The sequence below is a fragment of the Ambystoma mexicanum genome, chromosome 5q (genome assembly GCF_040938575.1).
Source record: "Ambystoma mexicanum isolate Mex_15411 chromosome 5q, UKY_AmexF1_1, whole genome shotgun sequence".
Classification (NCBI taxonomy): Eukaryota; Metazoa; Chordata; class Amphibia; order Caudata; family Ambystomatidae; genus Ambystoma; species Ambystoma mexicanum.
This window is the reverse complement of record NC_090933.1, coordinates 1,319,265,044-1,319,271,373: the sequence shown is the minus strand read 5'-3', so window position 1 is coordinate 1,319,271,373 and position 6,330 is coordinate 1,319,265,044. Positions and strand designations below refer to the sequence as shown.

The following is a 6,330-nucleotide window of genomic DNA, read 5'->3' as shown; positions in this document are numbered from 1 at the left end:
ATTGTGCCACTCTTGTAAGACTGACTTTTCTTCTCTCTATGTTTATGGAATTACTTCACCGAGAACGGTGGCTGCGGATGTCTACGCACACTACCAGATCAATTTGCAGGCAAGAGTTGAAGATCATTGAAATCAACTCCCAGGTAAGTCGGTGACTAGATGGGTATACCTACGTTGTGGGCACCATGTGGGGACTTTTGATGCAGCATGGTATACTTACTGGGAATCCAAGTTTATTACCTGCACTCTTCTTGCTCTATGAATGTGATGAATGTTCTCCGGTTTGTCTGCTCATTGTAAAATTATCATTTACATGAGGGCTTGCCACTAGAGTAGGACCATGCCGTTTGCATCTATCCAGCCTGCCCATTGGAGCGCCTGATGGCACAGTGACTTCTCCCCACTTGCATTCCCCTGGGCAGCTGGTTGATGGCAAAATCTCTGCATCCGTCTTTTATTTGCAGGTGGACTCGGGCATCGTCTTCTCTACACCCAACACAGTAGACCAGGGATTGCCACTAGATTAGGCCCATGGAGTTTGCGTCTATCCAACCTGCCCATCGGAGCACCTGATGGGCAGTGAGTTCTCCCACTTTGCGCTCCACTGGGCAGCTGGTTGACGGCAAAATCTCTGCATCCGTCTTTTTTTTTTGCAGGTGGACTCGGGCATCGTCTTCTCTACACCCAACACAGTAGACCAGGGATTGCCACTAGATTAGGCCAATGCAGTTTGCATCTATCCAACCTGCCCATCGGAGTGCCTGATGGGCAGAGAGTTCTCCCACTTTACTCTCCCCTGGACAGCTGGTTGACGGCAAAATCTCTGCATCTGTTTTTTTTTTTGCAGGGGGACTCAGGCATCGTCTTCTCTATACTCAACACAGTAGACCAGGGATTGCCACTATATTAGGCCCATGCAGTTTGCATCTATCCAACCTGCCCATCGGAGTGCCTGATGGGCAGAGAGTTCTCCCACTTTGCGCTCCCCTGGGCAGCTGGTTGACGGCAAAATCTCTGCATCCGTCTTTTTTTTTGCAGGTGGACTCGGGCATCGTCTTCTCTACACCCAACACAGTAGACCAGGGATTGCCACTAGATTAGGCCCGTGCAGTTTGCATCTATCCAACCTGCCCATCGGAGTGCCTGATGGGCAGAGAGTTCTCCCACTTTGCGCTCCACTGGGCAGCTGGTTGACGGCAAAATCTCTGCATCCGTCTTTTTTTTTGCAGGTGGACTCGGGCATCGTCTTCTCTACACCCAACGCAGTAGACCAGGGATTGCCACTAGATTAGGCCCATGCAGTTTGCATCTATCCAACCTGCCCATCGGAGTGCCTGATGGGCAGAGAGTTCTCCCACTTTGCGCTCCCCTGGGCAGCTGGTTGACGGAAAAATCTCTGCATCTGTCTTTTTTTTGCAGGTGGACTCGGGCATCGTCTTCTCTACACCCAACACAGTAGACCAGGGATTGCCACTAGATTAGGCCCATGCAGTTTGCATCTATCCAACCATCCCATCGGAGCACCTAATGGGGCAGTACATTTGCTGCTTGCACTCCCCTGGACAGCTGGTCCACAGAAAAAAATTTGCAGCTGTTTTTCCCCTTGCAGGTAGAACCGGGCATTGTCTCCTCTACATCCAACACCACAGACCAGGGCTCACCACTACACTAGGCCTCAGCAGTATTTTAATTAATGCATTTCTAAATATATCTGTAATCTACTGGTTGCTCGCACTAATCTTAGTTTGATTTTCAGAATCTATGTTTCAATTTGTAATTTCTTAAAATAGTTTGGTGTTGGTTTGAGGGAGGTGGGAGGGCATGCGTGAAGTGGGGTGGCATGGGTGTGGGGAGTTGAGGGAGGTGGGTGGGAATGGGTGTGGGGGATTGATGGGTGTCTGAGGGCTAATTACTCGCTTGTTTCTCGCTTGTTTTACCATACACAATTACTTAACGTGTGCATACTCCTCTAGAGACTAGAACAACATATACAGTCACATATACAGTCACCCACTGGTCTTCCAATGTGCTGTGGTTAAGCTTCACAAAAGGATCTTTCCCTACTTTCACCCCCATTTGATGAGTGTGATGGAAAGGCAGGGTGGTCTTCTGTAGAGAGTGTGTTTTTATTTCATATAAACTGGGGTTGTTGGGTATGGTGTGTACAACACGTTCGCGGTCACCAAGCAGTCAATAGAGCACTATGAATTTGTGTACCATTTTAAACCACAGGTAAATATTGCGCTAAAATACCTCATTGCTTCCTAACTCACCTTCATTCCGAGACCAGCTCTTGAATCTAGCGTTCTGGCTTTTTCAAGCCTTTTTGTTTCTCTTGCTTCATGACCTGGTTTCCATCTAGGACCTGCTTCTGAATAATCCTTCCTGGCACTGGCAAAGTCCCCTGAAGTCCTGTTTCTTTGTGACTTAGTTTCGCTTGTCTTCTGCTTTCAGATTGACTTCCCGACTAGTAACTTGGTATTGTATTTTGTTGTTTTCTCATGGATTGTGTGAACATCGCGATCTTCTATGGATAAGTTTGTGTGGTAGTAATTTAGTCTTATTGTGGGTGACGACCAATTCTTTGTGTGTTTTCCTTGCAGCATAGGAGTGAGCACTGCACCAACCAGCTCCTCCCCCTTTCCGACCTGAGACGCTGTGCTCTCAAGAGGAAAGTCACCCTGTTTTAGGAGACTTTACACTGTACTAGTTTGAGCGGCCTGACATGTTGCCAACACTATTGGTCTTGGTTCTCTATTGCTCTGTTTTTGTTGTTGTATGTACATTAATATATATATATATATATAGCATCAAAGGAGCAAGTGCATACCTTTTTATTCTCGTTTATATTTTCTGTGGGCAAAATGTGCATAATGATCTTCCCAACATGTTTGGTCAATAAGATGCTTTAACTGTTGAAGTTAGAGAAGTGTAAATTACCTCCTTAGGGGGTTTTGCCTGCATCCGTGATCCCAGCTGTGTCTAAGATTGGCCATCCACTCTCACAATGATTGTTTGTGGTGCTTATGACAGAAATGGAATGCATTTAAAAGTATGAAATGTGTTTAAAATTAGGCGGTAACTAAGCCCAGAGCAGGGATCTGCAACATATTGCCTTGCATATCTTACTTATCTTACTACAACTCCCATGATTCCTCACTGTAATCAATGCATGTCATGGTGGAATTATGGTGGAAGGATTTTGCAGCCCACAAGATCTGCAGTTTAAAAATGTGTACTCCCCTAGAACCCTTTGTAAAGACTGGTAGGGGGGTCTGTACTTCTGCTCTCTATATGGTAGAGGAGAGGCCCAGAGGACCCCAGCCAAGATTCTCTATTATTGGTAAACGTGGTCGAGCAATCAAGGCCTAGCTTCTCAGGAGGTGATGCAGGCTGGTTCTTAAGTACAGTGTAGTCCCCAAGCATCCACAAAGGAATGTCCACACACTGTATTGGTTAGAACACAGTCTTTATATAATCAATATTCAAGGTTATGTATACTATCATAATAACTCACTTTGTACTCAGGAAAATCAACAATGGCAAATATATACAATTCTAAAGTGGTACCACCCTTTGTATTAGATCTCATTAAAGTGCATCAACAATACTGTAACAATGTCACACAGATCAATAAAAGTGAAACCAGCAATAGAGAGGAAGGAAAGCAAGATGGTTGAAACAATAGGCAGAATACTGGCCCCTAACACTAGACACAGTTCTGTGTGGAGATCCCCCCACCTGGGCAACCTGTAAAATAAAGATATAACACAAGCCCAGTCCATATATTGTTCTATAAGTCTTATTTCCTTCTATAATGTTTTTACCCTCCCAATGTACCTGGTGGAGTAGAGTTCTTCGAAGAGGCGTCGACTATTCCTGCTTGTGTGAGTCCCTTGAAAGCAGGAGCCACGGATCGTCGAGGTGCGTAGAGGAACTCGGCGTTCGGCGTCGGGGAATCGACAGTCCGACAGTGAACGGGGTAGAACAGCGTAGATGAGGCGGCAGCTTCGATCCGAGCGGTGCTCGTCGACAACGGAGCGCTGGCGTGCTGTAAGGAAGAGGCGTGCGGGGCACCTCGGTGACAATAGTTCTGGACCGCAAAGAGTGTGAAGAACTGTGGCCCAGCAAGGGCGTTGAGTCGTTCGAGTCTTTGTGGTCTTCGGGTGGCGGGAAACCCACCGGCGGATTTCTCCTCGGCGCGTTGGTCGTCCTCGACTTTCTCCGGCAGGATGAAGCGGTCGACGATGCGGACGAGGGGGTCCTTCGATTCAAATGTTCTTAGGCAAGGAGCGGGCGGCTTCGGTCGTCGGCGGCACAGCGTCAAGTGGTCCCCACGGCTGGGCTCTCCACCCAGAAGCTACGACCATCAAGTATGCCATTGTTATTGCTGCTGCGGTGGCTGAAGCAGTTAGAGTAACTATGGAGTGACAATCACTGTTGCCCTTGATAAATGAACATGGAGCATACACCCGGTTGCGCCCCTTTTCAAGCAAAAAACTGGTGCCCAAAGGAGAAGAGGGGTATGAAGTGTGGGTTGACCTCACTCAACTTACGCTACATGATTGTACAGTGTCAGATCAAGAAAAAAGGAGGCGTGCGATAGAGGCGTTGCGAGGACCTGCACTACAGACGGTTCAGTCCCTGTGCACACTCATCCGACTTCCCTGCAAGTAATGGATGCACTGGAAGGAGCGTTCAGCACTACTGAACCCAGGGAAGATATGATGATGAGGTACCATGCCACCTCACTGAAGCAGGGAGAGAAATTATCTGAATTCCTGGTGAGGACTGAACATATTTTGCACCTGGCACACCATAGAGGAGGAATAAAGACTTCCCAATTGAATCAGTGTCATTTGAAGCAGATACTAAAAGGGGCCAAAGACGCTAACATACCCATCCTCCAACTAAGACTGCGTGTAAAACTGGACACACCTCCATCTTATGAAGATCTACTTAGGTCATTAAGAGCTTTGGAAGAAGAAACTGGCAATGTCAATGCCCAGAGTCATCCTGTCAAAATCAAGATCCCAGCTCCCAACTATGCCCTCTCTCAGCAGAAACAGATTGAGGAGCTGCAACAACTGGTGAGGTAAATACAGACCCAGCTACAACCCAGGGAAAATCTGAATGTAACTCAACAGCGAGGCAGAGACCTTTTTCACTCATCACGTGAAAGAGAACACCAAGTATTTAGACAAGATGAAGAGCCTCAAGAATATATTACACAATCATCAGCCACTTTACCACCATGGAGATTTTGCTATCGATGTGGGGATGACAGCAACTCAACTCGTCTGTGCGATGAAGACTATGCCCGAGTAGCTGCTCGAATTACTGCATTTAAACCAACTCCAGCACTAGCATTGCCAGGAAACGCACATGTGGTTGTAGCCGAGGAGCAGCTAGAACCTCGAGTACAGGAGTAAGCCCCACTGGCAATAACTCCCATACATCAATACAGGCACAAAATTCTGACGTACTACAAAGCACCAAATTACGGCTCAGGAGGGTCCCACACCTCACCATCTTCATTTAGTCCATGAGCTCTGCAACTCCAAGAAAATGTCACCAGCGACATGCAACAGACTACGAACTCAGGCCAATTTATCCAGAACCATTCCTGAGGGCTTGATTGGGCCACCCATGACAATCCCAGTTGAGATTGAAGGGCGAAGGACTACAGCACTACTGGACAGTGGCTCCCAGATCAATATTGTTTATGAGCCCTATTATCGCAAACATATGTCAGAACCGCTGTAGGGGTTAAATCTGATGGGTGTCGGCGATGCCGCTTGCCGATATCTATGGTTAATCTGCGTAAAGATCCATCTAAATTAAGAGGTGGCTGGAGTAAGCACCACGTTGCCCGCCCCAGCATTAGTATGCACCACCAAGAACCAGTATCCAGAGGGAAACCTGGTCCTGGGGACCAACTCCGCCCTGTTTGGTACCTTAGCCAGAAAGTGTATGGAGATGGCAGGTCCGCAGTTCGCACATTCTCTGATAATGCACCCAGCATGCCAAGAAAAGCATGGAGAACGTGGTGCACCCTGACAGTCCTGTGGGAGAAGTGAACACCACTAACCACAGTCAGCTTGACATACCGCCTGGTCAGACAATCATGGTGCCTTGCCGTGTACGTCTCCAAAGTCAACACTGCTCCAGGAGATTGGTGATGGATGCTCCTGAAGGTGAAGAACTGCCTGGAGGCCTGATGGAGAACCAAGATGTGCAGCTGTGCATCGACTACCGGCGGCTACACAGCAGAAATGTGCCAGATCAATATATCACCCCCCGAGTGGATGAGGCCCTGGACTGTCTGGT

The 6,330-nt window shown here is 47.7% G+C and overlaps 2 pseudogenes; one reads left to right on the top strand and one right to left on the bottom strand.

The window, feature by feature from the left end:
- The window catches only part of LOC138498498 (zinc finger protein 850-like), a 661,846-nt pseudogene that overhangs the window by 82,958 nt on the left and 572,558 nt on the right, over positions 1-6,330 (bottom strand).
- Positions 16-6,330, top strand: part of LOC138498477 (zinc finger protein 268-like) — an 87,484-nt pseudogene continuing 81,169 nt past the window's right edge.